This window comes from Prinia subflava, chromosome 2, assembly GCF_021018805.1.
Source record: "Prinia subflava isolate CZ2003 ecotype Zambia chromosome 2, Cam_Psub_1.2, whole genome shotgun sequence".
NCBI lineage: Eukaryota > Metazoa > Chordata > Aves > Passeriformes > Cisticolidae > Prinia > Prinia subflava.
Genome location: NC_086248.1, coordinates 26,525,425 through 26,551,163, shown reverse-complemented (window position 1 = coordinate 26,551,163; position 25,739 = coordinate 26,525,425). Strand labels below are relative to the sequence as shown.

The following is a 25,739-nucleotide window of genomic DNA, read 5'->3' as shown; positions in this document are numbered from 1 at the left end:
CACACAATGTCACTGTCATCACACCTAATCTTTTCAAAATTATTTGAAGCTTAACAGTGAAAACAGTCTGGGATAGATTTAAGAATTTTTATTTTATTATATAAATTCATAAAATTGTTAAGGAAAACACATTTAGATGTGGCTTTAAAAAACAATATTTTACATACTCTGTATCTTAATTTTGAATTTTAAGTCAGCACATGAATTATACCCATGTTGTGGGTATGGAACTGGAAATGCTCTGGGATATTAATTATATCTAACAAATTTCGAAGAAAACTTGTGATTATTTTTTAGGACATATATACAACTACATGCACTTATGTTTACTGCATTTTCTATAGCAATTGAAAATTTCATAAAATCATCACATTTGCCACTATAAGGTAGGAACACTTTTGCCCTGTACACCTATGTAGTGTTTGTTCTCTGAAAGACTTAATCCCAGTTTCATTAATCAAGCTGTTACAGTTTTACACAAGTGATAACTACATCTATTCAATCTTAAAAAATAATCCCATAAGAGATGCATTACATCAAGCTAATGAATACTAATTCTTATATGTGCAATTAAATTTTAAAACAAAAATTTGGAACATTGGCATCAGCTAGTTAAATCATTCCATGTGGCATATTATCTAGGATAACTCAAGAAAATGGATTCTCATAAAGAATATAGAAAATATTATCTTTTCTGTTTGTTTCAATTTCAGCTTTTGTGTGTGAACAGAACATTCAATGTGTTTGGAAACATAAGCCACTTTCTGAAACTTTTTTTTTCCTTCATTCATCAGCAGTGTGCAATATTTCATCAGTGATCTGTCAAAGCCAACAACCCAACTGCTATGGCTGTTCAAGCTCATTAGCTACTGACTTGAAGAACAGATGTTTGAATTCCTGTACCCTTCATGCTCTGGGTTTAAACTGGGTTTTGTTACACTCACTGACCTTAAAGGAATGACCCAAGAGCACAGAAGGATGGGATCAAGTGATTCTTTAGGCTGGAAAGGACCTCTGGAAGTCCTTCCAACATTCCTGCTCAAGCCAGCTGTCCCGGTTTCATCTGGGGTAAAGTTTTCTTCTCAGTACCTGGTGTAGTGCTGCATTTTGCATTCAGTATTAGGGCAAGGTTGATAACACATTAATGCTATGGGTTTTGCTTAACTGAGTTTATAATAAGTCAAGGGCTTATTTTTGTGTCTCATTCTCTGTAAGGAGGTACACAAAAAAAATCATTAAGTGGTTTTGGATGGTTTATTACAAAGTGGCTCACCACAGAGCAGTTCACGGTATATGGTGCCATAATATTTTCATCTTCCAATTCATAGTGCCTCACTATACATTTATCTTGGATGAAAAGGCTATATCTCAAAATAGGTGATATCTGCTGTTTTCTTAGGGACAAATTACAGAGTTAGGTTAAATGTCATTTGTGTTCCTACAAGGATGCATACTCCGAAAGCTAAAACTACTGACCGAAAGCAGTGCATTAAAGAAGGTATGAGGTTCTTTTGCTAGGTGTGAGTTTTCTTTAGTCTCTTTCAAAGCTGTTCATACCTATCTAAATTTTAGAATATGAACTGTATTAGCAGTTCAGTAATACAGAGTAGTGCCAGGCATCCAGAGCTCCACACCGAACTGGGCTCTGAGTCACAGATGGAGTGCTGAGCCCTACCTGGAACCATGGAAGCAACAAGGAGGACCAATGGAGATCTGCCATATTTCAAAGACAAAGCTCTGAAAAAACATGAGGCCATTGATTACTTACATTATTTTAAAAAAATTCTGGTGAGTCATATATACTCCATCTAACCTCACCTATTTTCAAGTAAGGTATTAATCTAAAGCAGTTGACTGTATAAGTACATGGATTTCTGGCAAAAGTTTAAAAATTAATGCATTACTCAGACTCTTATTGCTCACTAGGCCTTTTTGACACTCTGCTAAAAACTGACAGTTTGTCTTTAGATTACCTCCCTGAGTGGTCAGTGTTAAATGGTGAACATGCTGAAAAAATAGAAAAATTAGTTTGCAAAATATTCTTTTTTTGTTACTCACAGTCTTTTATCCCATTGATAACTGCTTTTTTCTGTTACAATTACTGCAACTACAAGCCTACTTAAAATTCAAGATTTTATTGTTGTAAGTCTTAATGATAAAAGAAATCTATTTTGTGAATATCTCTAGCATCATGGAAAATAATACTGGAAAGTAATATTTGGAAAGTTCTGTTAGTATGGCACACCTTCCAATCTCCTGGTCAACATGGAACTTGAAAAATTGAATTTTGTTGGTAATCTTATGTATTTAAAGTTACTCTGTTAAATAATACTCTGTTAAAATCAGGCATTCTGTTAAATCAAATTATGTCTGGGGGAAAATGCTGACTTTAGCTTAAAAAAATGGTCCAATCATTAACTTGAAATTGACATACTAAACTCCTGTTTCTCCTTCAATGTCCTGAAAAAAAAAATAAGAGAGCATCATTTAATCTCTATTCCTGAAGACATCCACCAGAATTTAAAATTTTTAATTTATAGAATAAGAGGTGCTATAGATGACTACATTTCCTGCAGGAAAAACGTTAGGTTTTTAGCCATCTTATCTGTTTTAAGAGTGTAACCTATTTCATTTCAATTACTAATGTTGCTAGAGGATATTTGTACTTATTAGTGAGTTCAGCTTAGCATAATAAATCAAAATCAAGCAACATACAAAAAATGCACTAACTTTCACAATATTTTATTTTGTATTGTGTTTACCATTTTAGGATGAATTAACTCATCCTAAAAAAATGCTGATAGGCATAACTGGCTCACAGCTATGCAGAATAATCAATCATTCACCACAAAACTTGAAGATTTAACTTTCCACTAAATTTCAAGAAATACAAAAAATGTTTTATGATGGTGAGCAAAAAAGCTTCATAGTTCTGAAACAAATTCTGTCGTGTCAGTGATCATTTTGACATGAGGCCAACTTTATATTTTATATACTGACTGCCCATTGAGAGTGCCTATATAGGCTAGTGGTAGAATGGAAAGGGTCTTTTCAATATTTCCTGTGGTTAAGGTGCATTCCTGCCCAAATATTTTGTTGTTCTTTCACCATTCTCCCTCTCTAATGTAAATGACCACTTGAAAATAATAACAAAGGTGGATATTATCAGCTCGGAGCAGTGTTTTTGGTATGTCCATTTTTTCCTAGGGTAAAACACTTCAGCAATACCCATCATACTCCTACTCTGAATTTCATGGATTCCAGTTGTGGATTTTAAAGAAGTCCACTTGAATCAAGTGGTTCAAGACAGTAAATTTACTTTGTATTTTTTCCTACAGAAGTGATAAAATGAAAAGAATTAATGAGGAATGCTTAAAAATCTTGTCATATCCATTTTAACATCTTTAAACAGGATCAAATGTTCAATGACCTGGTAATATCCAATGTATGTTCAGTATTTCATTGTTAAGCATAGTACAAATATATCAGTCATTGTATATGTGAATAGACTGTTAGACTTTCATGCTATAACTTTCAAAAGCATGACTAAAGTATTGTATAATTCAGAAAATTCTAAAACCTTCCTGTTTGGCAGACCCTCTTATCAAACATGACCAAGTAATAACTAGTGTAATTTCCAGAATAACCAGAAAATTTCATTTTCCATAGGAAGTTATAAGATTATTAATCACATTAAAGGAACAGTTCCACTGTATTGTTGACAATTGCAGTAATTATTTATTATTTTCTTAGTGAGTGATGCTGCTAACAACAGTTGTTTCTCAATGAGATTTTATTGAATCTACATGCCATAATTTATCAGGTTTTCTAAAGACAGTGAGTTGTGAATTCACCAGAATTAAAGTATGCATTATAAAACATAATGAATGCACATTTCTTTATATTTTACTTTTAGATTTGGCTATGTGCTATAATTTTAAAATTCCAAATTCAAAGAATCTCTGGGTTTCTGCAGGAAAAACAGGAAGAATAAAGTTCTACTAGTCTGTATAACCCAATTTCCATTTGCTGGATACATCTACTTTGAAAATTATGTTATTTGCCTTTCAGCAGTGTTGCAGATAAAGCATATGTAAGAGATTTTTTTATTATATCATGGAAATTCTAAACTGCATTTAACCTAAATTTCCTAAGTTTGCTAAGTTCTTTAGAACCCTCCCTTTCTGTACTAAAGTAGACACTGCTTTAATGGTGCATAGCCTTGCTTTTTCTATGTGCTGAATAAACATTCTATTTCAGGTACTGTTGATGTGATTGCTTACTCACTGCGGTTTCTCTACATTGTCAGTGATCTCATAGGATTCAATTTTCCTTGTGTCTGGGTCAGGCTGGGTGAAGTAGCAAAGAATATCAAAATATTTGGCTACTCCCACTGTTCCAGGGAGGAAGTGGGATGCACGGCCCTTCGGATCTGCTTGGAAGGAATAACAGTGCCTCCACATACATGTTAATATGAAGAGATTTCTGTACTGCTGAAGGGACACCAGGCATTGTGCATGAAACAGTGCAGATATCACTGACATGAAGGAAAAATGAGTCACTGGATTACAGAAGGAATAATAAAATAATAAAATTCAGGATAGTCTGATACATTGTTCAATATTTCTATCATTTCAATTTTCTTTTTTTTTTATTTCTAATGTATATAAAAAAACTCTAAAATTCATCATCTGGTCACCCAGTGATTTACACAGAGGACTTTTCAGTCAACAGTTTACTTTCTTTACTTTTGTTGGTTTGGCACAGCACATGGAACTATAGCATTAGAGTATAGAGCCAAATATCTTATCAAGGTGCCGTGTTGCCTTCTTCCTAAATGAGATCGTAGAAATGTTGTATTTCAGGCTTCTGAAAAGCTAAACAAGAAAATAAAACTGTGAAGAAGCAGTTTTTTAATTCTCTTCCTCAAGCCTGTTGTTCTTTATGTGAAAGATCAATACAGAAATAAAATTGGTTCAGTGTGCTTGTAACAATTGGCAATTCTCTTCAGGTTTGCTTTAGCTGAGAGCAATAGGAAGTGCTATTTGCTCTGTAGGTACTGAAAATCAGTAGAAAATAAAAGCCAGTAATCAGCCAGCCTTTGTGTGAATGTCCAGAAAAGCCGTTGTAGAGGGAAGGGCAAGAAAATATATCTATCTCTCAACAAGCCAGTTTGGCTCTCTTTGATTGGTCTCATGAGCACCAACAACCACAGAGTCAGAAGGCAGGACTCCACGAACAAAACAGGCAGCAAAGTCGTGCAGTTCAGACTGCTGTGGGATTAAGCTGAATTTTCTCCTGTTTGCTGAGAAGAGAGCAGTTCTTCTTGGTCTAGGTGACCAGCTCCTAACTCAGCAGCAAATTTTCAACATTCCAAAAAGTTTGGTTAAACTTAGCTTGTTAATTTGCATAACTCCTTTTTTCCTACATGTCAGTGGATGTAGTATTTACCTACCTTAAAAAAAATATTCAAAAGACTAAAAGTTCTGAGGCAAAGAATTTTAAAATGTGACATTGAGCTTCTGGTGCATAATCTGTATTTTGTATTATACTCTGTCCATCTCTGTGACCAGAAATTTCACAGGAGCTCAGGTGTACTGGGAATCTTTGTTCCATATAGTTCATTAGACAACCTGTTTCATGGGGGCTGAAGGAAAGAAGAACCAGCGATGATTATTATTTAATTTTAATTGCTATAATATTTTTTTTCTAAATTCTTGTTTTCTAAGTAAATTTCAGGCAGATGCTTAATATATAGTTTTCACATATCCAGAGAAGAAAGAACAAAACAGAACATCAGATAGCTGTTTGTTTAAAGACTAGCCAGTTTAGGTCTAGTTCTGCATACCAGCAGTAAGAAAACTTGTGCTGCAAATTGAGTCATTTGATTAAAGAGAATATTCACTGAAATCCACACATACATTTGTTAAATAGTCCTCTTTGATAGTTGTGAAAGAGAGAGAGGAAAAAAGAGAGAGATGTCAACTCTAAACATCTACACCACTTTTCTGAGAGTCTGCAAGAAACTCCTTTGTGGAACACATCATAGGAAGGAAGGTATTTCTCTTCCTTTAACTGAAGAATCGATTCTGTGAGGAATTTATATTTTGATATAATTAATTCAGGTGGGAGAAGTTATTTATCCTTCTACCACTTTGATTGTCAGTATCATTAGCTTCTGCTTTGAAACACACATTAACCTGGCTTTTTCTTAGACTGTGAAGTGCCTGGGAAACTTTCTTCTCTGCGTGCTCACCATTGTGTACCACTTGGCTCCTGCCCCATGCTCTGTAGCTTTGTTGATCTATTTTGTATGGAGTTAGTGATGCTGCTGTTACATTTGTGATCATCTTCACCCAGTTTTATCATTTTGTGACCATTATTTGATTACCTAATATTTTAGCAAAGTGCTACTAAGGTTATAGAAAGGAGTTGTACAGAGTGTGAGTGCCCAGCCAAGGGCAGTGGGGGCTGCAGCCTGTGGGTATTTCATGAAACAACTGTGACCCACGGAGATCCCACACTGTACAAAAGGGAAGGTGTGAGAGGCAAGGAGCAGCAGAGAGGAGCTATTATAGACTGAGCCATATTCCCCATCCTCCTTCTGCACTGTTTGTGTGGGGGAGATAGAGAAGTTGGGAATGGAGCAAAGTTGAGCCTGGAAAAAAGGTGGTTGGGAGCAGGGGGTTAATAATTCTCTTTGCTTCTTACCATCCAAATCTATTTAATGGCCAATAAATTAAATAATTTTTCCCATCCCAGTCCTGTGATGATAACTGGTAAGTGATCTCCCTGTCTTTATCTTGGCCCAGGAGTTTTGTCATCGTGCTTGCCCACACTTCCTGTCATGTTGAGAGGGAGGGGAGACAGAGCAGCTGGGCGGGCAGCTGGCAGCTGATTGAGGTCAACTCACTGCAAAAGGAGCAGGGAAGTGATACTGAACATGATTTTCCTGCAGTCCTTCCAAGTGTAGCTGTGTGGGGAAAATTTTGTGACCTCCTATGTTTATTTAAATTATAAGTAGTGCTGTCTTGTGTTGGATGAGGCTGTATTCTGTTGTTCAGCACAATGTAAATATGAGTATATTGGAGAGTTCTTGTAGTCATATGGTAAGTGTGAGCATGCACTGAACATAGAAAAATAATTATTGTCTCACACTGCTGGTGCCGTGGCCTTTCCAGAGCTGTGAAAAGTGTTTGCTGCATTAGAGAGTATTTCCAGGCAAAGTAACTCTTTCAACAGTTTGCAAACAGGTTCTCTGTGTCTATGGAAACCCTGTGCTTTGCTATAAAATTGCAAAACGTTATATAATGCCAAATCTGCTTTTGAGCTTGCACTTCAAATGAACAGTATTAAATAGACATGTAACTGTTGGAGGTGTGAAGCACATCAAAAAAATTATTCTTCTTGTTGTGGACAGCCTTTTCTGGAGGCTTTGCTCCAGTGCAGTATCACATGTTTACTGTACATTTCCCTGTTTGGGGAAATGGTGTTTTTATGGCACCAGTTCACATCTGTGCCTTGGGATACGTGTCTCTGAGGTTTTCCTTCTGCAGCTTCAATGCAATTTGCAGCACTGCTCTGCTGTTTGCAGCGGCGGTGGATGTGAGTTCCTTCTGCACCGAGGGGTTTTAGTGAGAACACCAGGAACGAGGGATCTATTCGTTGTCACAGAAATTGTTTTATCCCCCCTGCGGTTCACATTGTCTTGTCAGAGCTGCCAGCACCTAGCAGACCAATAGTAATGAAAGTAGTGAATGTGAGAGCTACAGCGTAGCATGCTGTGTTGCTACTAAATTACTCAGCAACCGTTCAAAACACCTTCAGAAAATACATTTTCTCTTGATTTGAATACATTTTATGTAAATCTGGCATGTGGTTTGGCCCCTGGGTTTTGTTCCCAACACTGTCAGAAACAATCTTCTGCAACCTCTTTTGTTCATCCATCTGGAAAATAACAGGATTATGCTTGCCTGCCTTCTGGGGCAGGTATAAGTTTTGCTTAACAGCAAATGTTGTGAAAAACACAAAACTAAACACCAGTCTGTGCCTGCCAGAAGCCAAAGTATGTTCTGACCATTTCTTTCCTTGGTTGAAGAGTACTCATCCTCAACCAGAAAAAGACAAAGGCATTGTTTATTAAGACTGAATTTCACCTTGTTTTCAAAAGAAGAACACAAAGCGCGCTTTTTTTTTTTTTTTTTTTTTTTTTTTTTTTTTTTTTTTTTTTTAATGGATTTATTTCAGTCAAATATTTAACCCTGTAGTTTTTCAAGATTTCTTAATGTATTTCATGGAGGCAGTGAATCTGGAACTTTTATCTTACCACTTTTTAAATGACATTTCTTCAATTCTTATGTGGAGAAGCAGGCACACAAGCAGTTTTACTGGAAATTTAGGGTGGGGATATGTGAGGAAAAAAAGGCTTAAGGTAACATGTGAGTGGAGTTTGTTGATTGCTTGATGCAGACAATAATCTAAGCAGCAGCCTATGTCAAATGTAACAGATTTGTTACATGTTTTTCAGTGTTAGAATTTAATTCAGTGATGCACAGAGGGTGATGTGGGTTTTGATGAGGGTATTGATGGTCTTGCTAAGTACTCAGTCCCTACTCCAAGGGCTATGAATGCTTTCTAAAGCCCCTATAATTTCACCTATTTCCTTTTAAACACTTTAACCTTCAGATTTTAGCCAGAAAGTTTTGGAGTTTATTTTGTGGTGTTTTGTTTGTTTCTTTCTTTTTCTGTTTTTCCAGAACAAAACCCCCATATTTATTAATTGTGAAATTCTCTATTTAATAATAAAGTAATGCTGTCAGCATGACCATTTTCTTTGTCTCAAATAAAAATTGCAAATAGTCTCAGAATGCTAAAAAGTAATCCTATGTAACAAAAGTAACACCTACCTTTTTACACCTAAAATCCTACTAAAAAGTGACACCTTCCAATATAAGAACATTCATTCATGTTAAATAGCAAATGGCCCTCTATTATTGCATATATTACATTTCACGTATTTTCAGACAATATACATCTGTGATATTTTATTTTCTTGTGACTTTTACGCTGGTCAGCATCTTATAGCTTTTGGAATTAATATCTCTTATTAAAGTCCTCTTTGTTCTGGAAGTCAGACTTATTAAGCAGGCAATTAAACAGAAGATTGATTAACTTGGTTTGATTAGTTGTGAATTGCTGTAGAAATACTGCTGATCTGACTAAAAATTATCTTTTGGGGGATTTGGTAATTTTGTTTTTAGTCACATTAGGTCATTGGTTGCTCTCCCTAAACAGTTTCTTCAATTGGGCACCATTTTTTTTGGTAGCAGCAGTTTCATATTGACTAAAACTGTCACTTATTAAAAGTAGATTAAATACGAAATATTTTACCACTCAAGAAAGTATGGCAGTTGTATCCAAAAAGAGGCCTAGATCTTGGAAAGTCCTCTTATTCTTACTCTGAAGAGTTAATATGTAGAAGACAAACATTATTCAATGTATCCAACACTGTCATAATTAGTTCACTTCATATCATTGCTTTGTGATTTAAAGTAATTAAGTGATTTGTCCTTACAATTTTTATTATAGCTGATCATGTTTTCTGAAAGGTTGGCAGCAAGATTGTGAGGGGTTTTTTTTGGTAGCTTTTATCTTCTTGGTCATGTAGTACTATAGTAGTGATTAAATGCTGAACATTTTCTTTTCTGCTCTCACTTACAATTCTTGCTAAGATATTTTGTGTTTTTTTCCTTTTGTACTATTTCTTTTTAAACTACTCAAAATCTGCTGCCACTTTTCTCAGTTATGAGCAGAAAGACAGTTAAGTTCACCAAAGGTTGAGTACTGAGTACAGACAACCAAAGGGCCAAAACATTTACAGGTACATTGAGTAGGAAATGAAGCATCACAGAATTGTTCAGTTTAAATTCAAGATGAGCTGCAAGAAGCTAGTATCTATCTCATCTCACCTTACACAAGTTCTTGAACTAAACATGAACATTTTGTGACCTGCAACTTTCACAGCACAGTATTGCTGCATCTTCAGATAATGAAATAAATTACATTGCCTAGTAATTGGGAAAACTTTACATGCATATTCTGTACTTATTTTAAAATCTCATTGCATACCTTTAAATAAAGAGTAGAGAAAAAATCAGATATTTATTCTTCCAAACTGCATATTGAGTTAGTTGTTGAAATATTTTACATGTCAGTAGCTGAGAGTATCTCTGCTCATTTTAATCCCAGATATCTGAGGATGGTTTTCTATGGGCTCTAAAGAACTTCTGCTACAAAAATAATGTGCCTTCAATCATTATCATGGAGAGTAGATTCCAAAATGTTCGGTTAATCAAAGATGAGAATTCAAAACTTTGCTTAATGAGCTTTTTCCTCTTTCCTTTTCAGTTTTCCCTACAGAAATAATCATGCTCTCTTTTTATGTCAGTGTAGAGTTTGTATCTGATTCAAGCCAAATAAGGGCTGTTTCTTCCCTGCTTGCCCAAACTTGCATCAATATTCAGCAGTGACAATAGAAGACAAACACAGAACTTCCTTTGCTCCCTTGGCCCTTTCTGAATAAGAAAGAATGATAAAAGGAAGACAGGGAAAAGAAAAAAATAAATACTTGTGAAGTAGATTTTCCATAACTGGTTTCCCACACAATTTATTTTGTTTATCTAATTATGTGCAGTCCATATTATAGTTGAATCATCAGCAGGTGTCCTGCCTTTTATATGTCAGGCACAGGTGTATGGGATTTTTTTTCCTTCCTGACCAAACAGTAGCCTATTTCATTTGGGGTTTTGGTTTGTTTGCTTGTTTGGTTTGGTTGGGGTTTTTTTGGTTTGGTTGTTTTTTGGTGGGTTTTTTGGGGGTGATTTGTTTTGTTTTGGTTTGTTGTTTTTTTTTTAAATTTGAAAAAGTGAAAAATAGTTGTTTAATGAAAACAGCAGTAGAATTAACTGACCTAATCCTGCTCACCCTATCTTCCTGCCAGCTCCCTTCCTCTGGCACACAAATGAGAGGCAGATGCATAGCAGGCAAGATTTTCCAGGTTAATCATTAAGCAAAGCACTTAATATTGACTGAAAACAGGCAAATATTTGACTGCTGCAATTTAATAAGTGCAGTGGGTATGTTCTTTAAAAGCAATTTCTGTTTAGATTAATTCATCTTAATTTCTAGTAACTTCACATAAGATCAATAAAAGCACAACAATCACAGAACTTTCACTCATTACCTGATGTATTTGGCATTCTTCAGACAACATCTTGGGCAAGTCTGTTCATCTCCATCAGCTTTTTTCCTTGATACAAGATTTACAGAGATCTTTTTATTGTAAAATTCATTGTTAATCACAAAGTTCTGAGATGCATAGATGAAGACTAAAATAATTTCTAAAATGAATTTATGTTAGATAGGTAAATCTGTTTCCTAAAATACACTGCCATTCCGATAGAACATTCCTTTCAAGTCTCCTCTGTTAGATCCAGATCAGCTAAGTGGGTAGAAAATTTTTTTGGTCAGCACTGTCTATCTGGCAGTCAGTACCCATGGGATCCCTTAGTGCTCAGTGTGAGTCAGAGAAATAAAGAAGTTTTTCACTGGGTCCTTCAGAGGAAATAATCTTCCAGCATGACCTCTTAGGGTTTGCCTCAGAGGCATGTCTGAAGTATATGCCCATGAATGCTCTTCTGACCACATTAGAGATGTTTTTGCTATACACAAATATCTTAAATTATTCCATTTTTCCTTTTCTATTTAAATTTGAAGGACAGCTTTCTTCTCCAAGCCTTGCAAGTATCTGATATATAGGCTGGGATATGTTGATATATTTAGTTTGATCATTTTTAAATAAGCTTGGTTTGTTCTTGGTACTTTGGTGTTTGAAGCTTGAACAAGTGACTTGAAATGAAAGACTCTTTTCATTTTATTTCATTCTCAAGCAGAACTTCTTGTTTTACAACCTATTTGATGGAACTCAACTGCTGGTCGGTATTGAATTCCCTGAACTAAAAGACATGCGTGATGTGATCCTGTTACCATCCATTTTTCTAGAGTCCAATATCCTTTAATCTATTGCAGTAAAAAACAAACAAATCAACCCCATAAAATTACCTTTGGTAAGGGAATGCTGTTTAAGGCCAGCTGTAATCATGGATACAAACATAAAGAAGATATCCCAGGGGCAATGGCCAGAACATGGAACATGGGAAGTTCCACCGGACATGGGGAAGAGCTTCCTTGCTGTGAAAGTCACTGAGCACTGGAACAGAGTGCCCGGGGAGACTGTGGGCATTGTCTCCTTCTGTGGAGATACTCAAAAACTATCCAGATGCAAACACAAGAAATTTGTTCTAGGGGACCCTGCTTCTGCAGGGAGGCTGGAACAGATGACCTTCAGTGGCCCCTTCTACCCAGCCCATTCAGTGATTCCGTGTGAAATGTAAAATCAGTCCATACTTTGGCTTATGGTGGGCCATAATAGAAGAGTGTCTGCTCTTCACACCCTGTTAGGACACTTAAGTGTTAGAGTACCTAAAAATTGTCTGTCCCTCAGGCTCATTCAGGCCATTTGGGCAATTTGTTTGCTTGTACTGTTGACTGCAGAGGCTGCCAGACACTCTGAGGTGATGAGTTGCAACATGAAGTATGAGGGGGTAGGGAGCAGGACAGGGTATGGGACAGGCCTGGATCACACACTATCGAGTTCCCTACCTTACAGGATCATGGACAATAACTCTCCCAGTCTGCAGGCATTCCCACTCTGCAAATACTGATTTAAAATGCTTTTCATTAGGGCTTACTCTATAATAAAGAGAATATAACTGGTAACCCCAGTTGTGCATGATTTAATTTATTGCTAATTAGAGACAGCTTAACCTGACGTTAATTTTTGTCAGTTAGAAATGTTCTCATAATTTGATACATTTTTCAGTGCTTGAATCTTGACCTAAAGTATCTACATGGTTATAACACCAAGCATTTCTCTGAAATGAAATAGTTAATCACAGGGTAGTTTTGTAGTGAAATAATTTCTAATATTTTCAAATTCAATATGTGCGTATTTGCATTTATAATAGATAAGTGGCAAATTGGACATCAAAATCAAGAAATAAAGAGCCTCATCTGTAAGCAAACCCAGATCTTACATACACAGCAACAGGCATTGTGGTGCTTGTTTACACTTCCAATATTTCCTTAATGACTTGCATCCATAAAATTTAACCTTGTTAAAAGGCCTATGTAAGATTTTGACTATCCCTGAAGAAATGTGGCACATTTTACATCACACAAGATTGCTTTTCTTTCTGTGAGTACCTCATACTTTTTGTTTCCACCATCTGATGAAAGTAATCTATCTTGTTTAAAAAACAAAAAAAAATTTCCTAAAAGATGCCCTGTGAATACACATTTACACATACAAACGAAATGTATTATATTGATTTTCATTTTTGTAGTTAATATTCATGAAACTTGTGCAGTGTTTATTTTCCAAGTAATACATTTTAGCTCAAATATATCACTAAACAAAGAGAACAAAGAAATAGGAGAAATATTTGTAATACATTAGGAAATATACATCTGGCTATTTAGGTAGTTTCTGCTGAAGGCCATCCAGATGACATTATAACCTTTATTTTTCCTTTTGACATTCAAATAGGCAATAAGCATCATAATCCTGTATCTTCTTAAACATATCTATGTTAAAGATTGCAGCTAAAATCTGTATAAACGTACCATCATAAAGCAGTCTCTTTTTTCTTTAAAAATGGTTATAGCTTAGCAAAATGTTCTTATCTGTTCATGTTGGATGCTTTGATTTAGATAGGTTCAAGTACAAAATACACTTAAAATTATTGTGAGACTCCTGATTTCTTTGACGGAGCAGTTCTGAAGCTCATACATTCATTCTGATGGGGGAAAACACAGCACATGTGTTATCAAAAGCAGACTGTAACAAAACATTTAATGAGTCTGATCCAGATAAAGATGAGTAGAGAACTTTAATCAGTTTGGATGACAGCAGTAAACTTCAAGTTCAGTGCAATCCTGTATATATCCATGTATTCTGAAATCAGAAATCTGCTCTGTTCTGCTCATTTGTGTGTTCAAAGCAATTAGTATCTATTTTTTTTTAAAAAAATGCAACGAACTGGTTACATTGTGTGGCCATTAGCCTTCACAAATCAATAAATCTTAAGTCTGGTATGTGGGAGTGTTAGTTAATGTTTCTGCCTCGTATTATTGACTTTAGGTGAGTTGTTCATGCTTTGTGAAAGTAGATTTGTAACATGTCCAGCACTTTTGGCAACGATGCCTCCCATTTCTCCAAAAATCAGTTATTCTTACCTGTACTGAAGAGGGCCTGAAGGGATTATGATGACAAGGCTTTACCTTCTTTCTTACTGATGATGTCAAATGGAGAGACACAAGGTTGGTGAGGATTGGAGGTGCAGAAATAACTCTCTTAACTGGTGTTACTGTTCTTCATAAGAAAGATCAGTTATTAATTTCCAGTTTTATCTGGGTTACAAATGGTGCATTACCCTTATCTGCAGTTCTCCGTGGCCCTTTGTTTGTGACAGCATAAGTAAAGATTAACACAAATAATATGTAAGTGATAATTCTTGTCACAAATAATAAACTTTTCTTTGACAATAACATGTTTATATATTCAATTCTTAAGCAATATAGTGGAGAATTAAATATCCTGTTTTAAGAAGCTACCTTTACCTATGTAAGCCTTGACTCGCATTGTCTTGCCATATTTTCAGTTGATCTTAATGTAATTCAACTGAATTAGGCATTCATAGACCATTATAGAAGAACTGAGTAGAGGATACAGTTGTTCAAGCAGTTGCTGCTGAATTATAAGAGAGATTAATTGTCTGCTTATTCTTTTTTCCTACTGGGGTGCTCCTGAGGATGTCACCAGAAGGGACCAAGAACAGGTTGTTTGAATATCACTACGAGAAGCTGGCACATGAAATTTGCCTAAATCATAATTAGAGAAATGTGACAGTAACTCCAAGGTCCAAAGGCATAAGAATAAAAAGGATTAGAAGACGTGAGCCTTAAAGAGTCTGAAAGCAAAATATGGGTTTTTTAAAATTGATACTTATATGTGTAAAACTGAAATACAGCAGGATGTCTCTTGGTCCTGAATATTAAAAAATATGCCAGCCACAACCTCAGGGTTTGCACTAGCTGGCAATAGAAGTCTTTATTCTCCAGTCTACCCAGGATTTCCTGTACTAGTACATAAATTGTTCCTTCTCTTGGTGTTCAGACTGAAGAGTCACTTTCTCATTAACCACATTGTTTAACCTATTTTTCTCCCAGTTTTGCTGCGTAGAGGGGAGGTAACAGTTCATTTTAGACCATCCGAGTATGCAAAAGAAAATTAATTAGTACTGCCTAATAGAAGTAATATATGTTACTGATAATTGTATTTCTTCTGTCTGTAGTAGGTAGGAAAAGATCTACAACAGGAGATCATTGTAGTATTGCAATTATCTGTACAGCCCTGCATTGACAGAGCTTCATTCATGTGTCAAGTGTCTTCCTAATTTTCATTCATAACATCAGACTAATGTAAGACAATAAATGGAATGGTTAAACATATTCATTAATTCCTATGCTTTAGTGCAATACCAAGCTGTTGCTAGCTCCAGAAGAGTCCCTCTGCTGCTGAGAGTGATAGCCTTCCCAGGGGGAGATATGAAATGAAGACTCTCTACTATGTCTCTCTTGAAGCACTTTTTCAATGTTTTACTGTTGCATTTTCTTGGTGAGGTGTTAGGATAATTGAATCCTCAGCATTTGTTGGATTTCAACTTTTTTCTTAAGGTCTTGAGGGGAAAATACCCCCTCAAAATATGGTGGTTTGGATATAGTATTTTCCTTTATTCTTCTCTTTGTTCTGGTTTAACCATTCTAAAAAGCACAACTTATGCATACGTAAGTTGTGCACACATAAGAAAAATTTTTAAACATTGGCTGTTGTCAGCAATAAGTGTTTACATACATTTTCTTCAAACTTTGTATCTCGTAGCCACTTCACATGAGACCATTGCTTCTATATGTACATAAACTCTTGTTTATGTGTTTGTTTACTCTTGTCTTGTTCTCTTGTTTCTCTTTATTTTCACAATCTATTCATATGCATGAGATTCAGTTACCTGGTAGGTAGATAAATAGCATAAAAATAGTTTTAAGATGTGATACCAAAGCAACAATGTAGACAGGTTTTGAAATTTGAAGCTTTACCAAGAGCTCTTTTCACATTTTGCCAGGCTTACAACAGTGCTAATTTGCTCACCAGGAGGTAATACTGAATATTTCTTATAAGGAGTTTTACTCTGCTTCTACTGATATTAATGCTTTCTTAAACAGAAACTTAATCCAAGGGTCCTTTTCAGTGCGTTCAAAAACATTCTGCCTCAAGTGATCTTGTACTTGAAGAGAAGGAAATGCTTGACAGTGGTCAGAGTCATGTTTCACTTGAGACTAAAAGACCTCTGAGTTGGTATTTTTTGGCGTACTCTTTTAAAGGTAGTGTTCATATGTTCCATGCAATCAAATTTAATTTATTATTTAGCAGGTCTTCCAACTTCTTCCAGTTTTCATCAGTGTAATATTCCATCATTGCACTTGATGACTATTTTGTTTTTTTCTAAATTAATTCCCTAGTATCAGCAATTTTCCCAGACATTTTTTCCCATTTCTCAGAGAGAAAGGCATATGACTTTTGAGGTAATAGGTCAGCATTGTCATTTTCTTTGCTGAAATCATTTCAGCTCCATTTAAAGGAAGAACTGGCCCAAACTTATTATCTAATGACTCTTCATAAAAAGAGTTTTACTCTTTTCACACCAGGATATCCTTTCACTGAAGATTACAGTCCAATTTTCATGTCTTACATATTATGTATTAGTTGTTACATAAGCTTTAGCTGGAGGCTTTTTAATGAAAGAGGAAGACCAACTTTCTTTTCTGACATTATATAATTTTTAATAAAATTGCTTGAATGCAATTACATCTGTATTAAAAATCAGTGAATTAGACAAGCCACATTACAGGGTAAAAATGAGCTGTGCAAAAGACCACAGGCACCTTCCCTAAGGTGTGTTCATCTCTGGAGTGCAAAGAATAGAAGAGTAGGAGTCTTTCTCTTTGATATAATGCAGACTCAAAGAGAAGGTAAAGCTAGCCATAATGAAAATTAAACAGCCTTGTTCAGGTGCAGCAAATACCCAGTTGGTGCATGAACCTGAGGCAATGCAGCCAGAAACAGGAGAAAGCAACTGTATTCACTCTTGAAGGTGAATTACTGGGTTTAGAAATACAAACGTATTAGCAGTGAAATCTCAATGAATTCATCTAACAGACAAAAAAAGGCCACAAAATACACTATAAGGCATTATGATCCAGCAGACATAAAAGCAAGTACAATATATATTCTGTATTCTTCTATGTACAAACTTGTTGTCCTGAAACCCAGAGTAGAACATAAGGCTTTTGTAGGACTTGGTGTGTACTGCAAGGATGAATTTTGTAACAATCTATTCTTCCAATACTGTCATGATCATAAACAACAATAATGTCTATGATAATCTTCATGATAAAAATTCAATTTTGTTGTAACTTCAAAACTCTGCTTAAGTGTTAGCACTAGTTATTCCGGTATCTTAGTGTTATTCCCATTCTTGCCTGTGTGAAATGGAGATGTCACAGTCTATCAGCTGGTTGTCACAGCACAGTGATGTATTGTGTTTACACCAGTGAAGTCCCTATGAAGTCAATGGAATTTCAAAGACGTGATTAAACGCAGAAATTATACTTTCCTTTAAAGATTCGGTCTGGGAACACATATCTTTAAAGTCATGTTTCATAAAATATATATGCTGAAGAAAAGCATTCCATTGAAATAAATGATCCTTGGGTGTATGCTACCTGTAGTATGCTTGACAATATACGCATTAGAAAGTGTTCCATTAGCCAGTCTGCTAAAGGATCATAAACTTGACTGTTGGACTAGCAGAGTTGGAGGAAATGAAGCATAAACCAAGCTAAGTAGAACCTAAAAATAACAAACAGTGTCTGTTTCACCTAATGTAGGTATTACCATTTTCAGCTACTAATATGCTTACACAAAACATTGGGGTTTGGGATTTTTTTTAGGTTCTGTATAATGTATGGAAAAATTCTATGCCAATATTAAGCAAAGAAATTGCATCTTCTGTGCAAAGTAGGTAGTATTTTGCAAGGTAAAGGGTATTTGTTTCCTTATTTTCTTCAATTCTACTAGTACCTTCACAGCAAAAACAGAAAAGAGGGTCTTTTTTTTAAGCACATGTAGTGACAGGACAAGGGGAAATGGCTTCAAACTGAAAGAGAGCAGGTAGAGACTAGGTAAAAATTCTTCACTATGAGAATGGTGAGGCACTGGAAGAGGATGGCCAGACAATTCATGGATGTCCCATCTGTAGAAGCGTTCAAAGCCAGGTTGAATGGGGTTTTGAGCAATCTGGTCTACTGGAAGTGCCATGGCAGTGAGGTTGGATGTAGATGATCTTTGAGGTAACTTCCAACCCACTTCAATCTATGATTCTATGATGAAAAGATATTGTTTAACTTTCTCAAATTGGAAGGGCCTCCCTGAGGAGTATTGATTCTAGCTCCCTGCTCCTTACAAAACTACTCAAAATTAAACCACACACTTAAGAGCCTCATCCAGATGTTCCTTGAACACTGTCTTGACACTTTGATGTTATGACCACTTTCCTGGGGAACCTGTTCCAGTGACTCACCACTGTCAGTGAAGTAGTTTTTCCTACTGTTCAAGCTGAACTTCCCTTGATGCAGCTCAGCTCATTGCATTTTCTCACATCCTATTGCTGATCACCAGAGAGAGATCAGGATCTCTCCTTTCACTGCTCCCCTTGAGAATGAGGTCACTCCTCAGCTTTTTGTTCTCTGAGATGAACAAACCAAGTGACTTCAGACACTCCTTTTAAGTCTTTCAGTCAACGTCTTTCACCATCTTAGTCAGTCTCCTTTGGGCACACTGTAATAGCTTTATGTCCTTTTTTTGCTGACACCTCCAAAACTGCAAGCAGTACTTGACATGGGTCTGCTCCACTACAGTGTAGACTGAGACAATCACTTCCCTCAGCAGGGTCATGATGCTGTGCCTAATGCACTCCAAGTTGTCCCCTTTGGCTGCCAGTGTACACTAGGGGCTTGTATTCAATTTACCATGAGCTCAAATCCTCAGATTTCTCTTGTACAGAGTGGTTCTCCAGCCTCTCATCCCCCAGTTACTATGTATAACCATAATTACCCATTCCAGGTGAAGACTCTGGCTCTTGTTAAATTGTTAAATTTCATAAGGTTGGTGCTTGCCCAGCTCTCTGGTCTATCCAGATCTGTATGTAAGGCTTCTCTACCCCTGAAGTAGTCCACAGCTCCTCCTAGTTTAGTGTCATCAGCAAGTTCACTTTAATGTACATTTAATTTCTGTGTCCAGACCTTTTAAAAAGTGTTGAAAAACACTGGGCATAAAATCGAGCCCTGAGGAGCCCACTGGCAACTGGCTGCCAGCCTGATGCAACCCCATTTAATACCTCTCTGAGCCAGCTGCTCAGCCAGTGTGTTATGGACTTCTCTGTGCTCTGTACACTTTATCCAAGAGGATACTCTGGGAAATAGTACAAAAAACTTTGCTATAATCCAAATGCACCACATCTACTCTCTTTTCTTGGTGAGCTAGATGGCTGACCTAGTGCTAAAAGATTAAGTTGGCTAAACAAAACTTTCCCCTCATGAACCCATTTTCTGTGGCCAGGGCATTGTCTTTCAGATGCTTTACAATAATTCCCAAAATAAGCTTCTCCATATTTTATCAGGCACTGAAGTGAGACTGACAGGCTTGTAATTAACAAGGTCTTCCTTCTTTCCCTTCTTGAAGACTGAAACAATATTTCCGATTTTCCAGTCATTTGGGACTTCTCCAGACTCCCAAGATCATTGACAAATAATGAAGGGAGGTCCTGTGAAGACACTGGCCACATCTTTCAGTACTCTGGGATGAGTCCCATTAGGGCCCAATGATTTATGTACATACAGCTGAAGCAGCAAATTTCAAACAAATTCAGGGTTAGCTGGGACTTTATCATTCCCTAATGCATTCTCAAAGCTCACACACCTCTTTTTTATGGTTTATTTTATTTTTCCCTAAAGAGAGGGCCATCAAGGGACTCCTGAAAGACACTTTAGGAGTCAAAGTAATTTGGAGTTTTTATCTTCCATTTTTATCTACTCTTCTCTTTGGTCTCCTTTTCTCTTTCCCTCTCTGTACACTTTTACTATTTGGTCAGTTTACAGCAACTAGAAAACCTGAGAATTGATGTTCAATGGCTGGAGGTTATGAAATATGTTCCATTGATTTCAAATAAAATGTCAGACATAAAATGCAGCATTCATTTTTATAATTGTCACTTCTGAGGGTTGCAACTGAAGTTAGTAAGAAATACCAAAATTTGACCTTACTGAAATAGAAGATGATAAAGAGCCATTTTCCATGGAAGAAGTATGCAGAAATTAATTTTTGGGAAGTAAAGGTATGGTTTTTAAAGCAATGGAATTTTTAGAAATATATTTTTAAGGGGCAAAAGGGTAGTGAGTGCAAGAATTTTGGAAAAGTATGAAGATATTATTAAAACTGCAAGGCACAACACAGATTTTCATGCTTGTGAATTGAATATGCTCAGTCAAAAGTAAAATCACTGTTCTTGAAAAATCTCCTGTATTACTTGACAGTTGGTTAGGTGTTCCCTTGACAACTGCTCTGGTTAATCAAAGGTGTAAATGAAGCCACTATGTCAGTGTTTTGCAGGACACTTATTTTATGTCTTTTATATCAATACATTTTTAGTAAAGGGATTTTTGTGGGGATTTTTTTTTCCCTATGTTGAACTGTTAAGCTGGGCTGGCATTTTTCAGATTGTAGGGAGAAAAATAGCAAGTAGTTCTAAATGTAATGCTCCAGTAGTGGCATTATAAAATGGACAGTGGTGTAATAGTTTCTAATAATTTTTCAGAAGACCAGAAACCTTGGTCTGCTAGCAGTGTGAGATCTTTGTTCAGAAACAGTCTTTACATGATTATTTAGCTTGGATAAAAACAAAGGTTCTCTTTATAATGCCTGGGGTTATTTATACCTGCTGAGATGACACTTTAATTTTGTTATACCTCTCCTTAATCTGTTAGAAATATGGCTGCACCTTCAGGATTATATAGAAAATATAATTGCTATAAACTAAATTTTGTTAAGTGTTTTACATAAGCATGAATACACCATTTTTACATGATTACATTACTTAGTTGTAATGCATGAAAGCAGTCAAAAGTCTTCTAGAAGTTCCAGTCTCTGGACTTAATCTCATCCATATTGTCAAATAGAAAATCAGTGTAAGATACTTTACTATGTTTCCCTTGATATAACGGGAAGCTGAAACAATCATGCTATCAATTAGAGCTTAAGTCAGTCTCTCCAATTATTAGAAGAGACATTAGTAGGGATTTTGAATTCATGCCTTCTACTGTGCTCCTCTAGTGCCACCTGGTGACTAGCTTGAAAGGAAAAAAAAAAAAAAGTATGATTTTATTTCCAGCTGGAGAGGTAGTCTATGATAATTTAAGCTAAAACATTTACTTGAGCAAGATAATATCAGGTAGCATTTGATTTAGAGGTGCCCCAATCTTAGCTAGCTTAAGAGGGGTTCTTTGACTATCAGTTCCAGACCTAAAGTAATCCAATACCCAATATCCACGACTGTGTCATGAGTGTGTGAGGTACACATTGCACTTTGTTAGGAATCCAGTGTTCATGCACATAATTAATCAACATGCAGGTGCTAATGACACAGTATATAATTACTGTTTTACACCTGTTGAGGTCCATGAGTCTTTTGTAAAAAAATAGTAAATCCTTTCTAATTCTTTTTCTTAACTTTATATAAAATCCACAGCAACTATGAAAAAAATCATGATATTCTAAGCCAAGAGCAAATAAGAAGGCTGAACATCTCATTTCAAATTTATGGAAATAAATATTTGAATTCATCAGGCCTATATTTTAGCATCCCCAGGAACAGGTTGGGCTTCACATGCCTCCAGATCTCTTTAGATTACTGTGCATAACCTTGCCCATATGTCCTCTACACGTACACATTTCCTATAACTACTGCTTGCACACCCAATTCTTTACTTCCCTGTGAATCCTTTTTATATCACTATGGGTGTGATGTGCATGAATCACAATTCTGGTGCCTGACAAAATTATCCTGCAATAGGAATTGTATTGCATTCTCTCCTGTCACTGTCTCTGGAGGGAAAAATGTGCTGGCTTTAAACGCAGCCGGAATATGCCACTGAGATACGAGGCAGATGTACTGAAATGCCTTCAGCATCCAAACGAGTGAAAAAGCACCACTGAACTAAAAATACTTCAAAACTTAAAGATGTCAATGATTAGCCACTTTCATCTCAGGTGTTCTTAATGTGAGGTCAGTATCTCATAATATGAGGTTAATTAGAAAAATAAAGAAAAAATGTCAAGAGAATAAATCATCAGTTTCATTTTCTCTTTGCTAATGAGGATAATGGATTTCAATCTTCTGTGAGGTGCGTGAAATAATACAATTGCATTTATTCAATTGCAAGATTAAGATTTAAACACAGATTATAAGAAAACTTTAACCTGGTTATAGAACAACATGAATGGTATTTTAGTTCAGGTAATTTCTGTGGCAGAATATTTCAAGTCCCTTCTTTTTTCCATCTTTGTTTTAAGAAACGAATACGATTATATTATGCATGTGTTCATGTTGTAGCACTTTCTAGGTTTAAATGCTATAATAATGACTGAGACAGTATTTATGGTTTAATTGCCATTTTTCATATGTTTATAATTTTCTAAGAAATCTGTCTTTTGGACTGCAATTTTTCATGCTCCGTCTCTTTCTAAAAGCTATTCTAGGCATATTTAAGTAATCTAGCAAATTCAAACAGTCCTAATATTGTGGTAATGTAAGCATGAAAAATATCCTTTTTATTCACATTTTAAATGACAGTTTTTTCCATCCTATGATGAGACAGAGAGAAATTTCAAGTATTAATTCACTGGAAATCTTTACAGAGAAAGAAGCAAATGCTGAAGAAAACAGTGGTAGCATGTACTGCATTCCTAAGATGCTCTCCAGAATACAGGACAATGGGTTTCTGCTTGTAGCCTGTGGTTTTATTCTTGTGACTCAGTCACTAATCTATTGGCTGATATCAAGAAAATCTATTCTGCTCTTTGAGATTTCATTGCTGCACATTAAAAAAAAAAAAAAAAAGTAAAACACCTTCATATCCTTTGTGAAGTTAACATATAATGATCAAAATCACTGTATAACAAGCTATTGTTTATGCATACTGAGGCGCTTTATTTGGATTTTCTTTTTTCTTTTTTTTCCTCACATATTTATTTAAAGGTAGAATGGATTACCAGGTGTGCCTGAGTAGGGATGACTGTGTTATTATCTAAATAAATTTATGATACTTTGACTTGTCTAAATAAAGATCGCGAAAGGACTTGTCTGTATCAAGCAGTCTTTAAGACTTATTTTAGTTGCATCTATGTTTAATCTTCCACTTTTTTCCTCTAGTAAACGATCAAAACAATAGAAATTACGTGTACAAAACAGTGAGAATGTGTGTACACCAGGCATTTGCAATGGAAGTTTACAATGACGAATGGATGGCTAATTGCTGGAAGATGGTCACACTGACACAGACCTCATCATTTTTGGTTTGTTTTTTCTTTTTCATTAGATGAGGAGCATTCTTCGTAATTAATTTTGTCACTTCACCTAAAATTTTGTTCTTTGTGGGCTGGACCATTGTAATATGTGACATAAGAGATTATTTAGAAAAAGAAACATGAAGCCTCCAGAAATCTTTCTGAAAAGCAGGGACCAGGCAAGGGCAGAGGGTAGGCTTTACTGTGAGTATGTTAGGTCTCTACTTACAGTATCCACTCAGAGTAGAAAGCATCAAGGAAAGGCTATGAGTTTATTTCCCCCAAGAGAGAATCTTAAATGAGCTGATTTTGTATTATCTAAGAATGTTATTTTTCTACACTCTGATTTACTGAGATAATTCCCAGCAGCTGAAATATGAGTAGGAATAATAAATTCAAAGAATATTTTACATTTCAAGAATTGGTTGGAAAACACAGTAATGGAAGTATTTTCTCCAAAATTGTCCTTATTTCAATAAAAAGGAGATCACTGACTATCTGTCAATATACTCATTGTTTATTAAGGAGAAACTTCTGTTTGCTGAATTCATAATTTGTAATGAAATTGTGCAAATCTGATGGTCTTCAAAACAGCAGACACTGCTTCTGGCTCCCTATATTTGAAATCAAAATATTATGCTAACTTTAGACTTTTCAAGAAAGAATGTAGTTCAAAATACCTTAAAAACGTGACTCTTTTTAACCTAAAATTAGAAATAAAAATGAACATTTTTCAAACTCATTTGAATAGTCTAGGGGTCAGGATCCCATTTCAGAAGGTGATAATAGAAAATGCCATTCAAATATCTCAGACTTTTAAAGAAAGATTCAAAAATACGAAAAGTGTTGCATACTTACAAGGGAGAAATAGTTGAGCACATTTCAGCCCCATGCATCGGAGTACAGTGAAAAGTCAATGAATTAGTATTGACTGATTTAGCGGTGAAGCAGCAGTGATATAACCATTGGAAAGGTGGGATTTATTAATATGTGAGCATCAGCTGCTGGTGTGGATGTACTGGCTATGAGTTAGTAAACTCAGCAGCACTGGTTTTGTGCTGCTCACTCAGAAGTCACTGCACTGCAGTGAATTTATAAATATTCATTAGGGGCCCAATACTATATCCATTTATGTCAATGCAATGTTTCCACCAACTTCAGAGGTGAAAACTGAGACTCTAAATTTCATAATGAATCTTCAGACAGGATTATGAAATAGTAAGGCTTTAGACACAGTAGCAGAGACACAAAGCTCAAGGCATAACCTGGAATAAATCACGCCATGGCAGCTGCATACACCCAACCAGGTGGTGATATAGAAAAAGGAACCATTTGAGACTATGGTACATCTTGGTGTGTTTTCTCCAGGAGTAAATTTGTTCTTGCCAATGCTGAATTAATTTCTATGATTACTAGTGTATGCTTCTAGTGTACAGATTTTAATGGGCTTTAAAATATTTTAACTCCTTCATATGTGTATGGCCTAACATAAAAATTCATGTGTCCCAACAAAAACAATTTATGAAATTCCAAATATTGTCCTTTATCATTTATTCAACTAAAAGAAATGGAAAATTTGGCAATCCATATAAAGACATTAATTTTTTTCAGAAACATTTTTAATGTTGGTTGTAACATTTGTGAAAAATTACATTAAAAATGTAACATTGTTGTTGTTAGTACCCCAGAAACATAATTATGGTGACTTGGCTGAGCAGAGTTTCCTGTGCAGGGTACATGTAGTCAGTAAACCTTAACATGCTTCCCAATCACATTCTCTTTTACAGCACATGAAAATTAAATTGAAAGGTATTTCTACAGAAATAGTAGAAGTCAGTTTTTAAGAATCTCTCCACTACTATTGAGCTATTCTGCATTTGCA

At 35.7% G+C, this 25,739-nt stretch overlaps 1 protein-coding gene across 1 annotated transcript in view; it reads left to right on the top strand.

Moving 5' to 3' along the window:
- The window catches only part of EYS (eyes shut homolog), a 722,813-nt gene that overhangs the window by 584,365 nt on the left and 112,709 nt on the right, over positions 1 to 25,739 (top strand). The gene's annotated exons all lie outside the window — the stretch shown is intronic.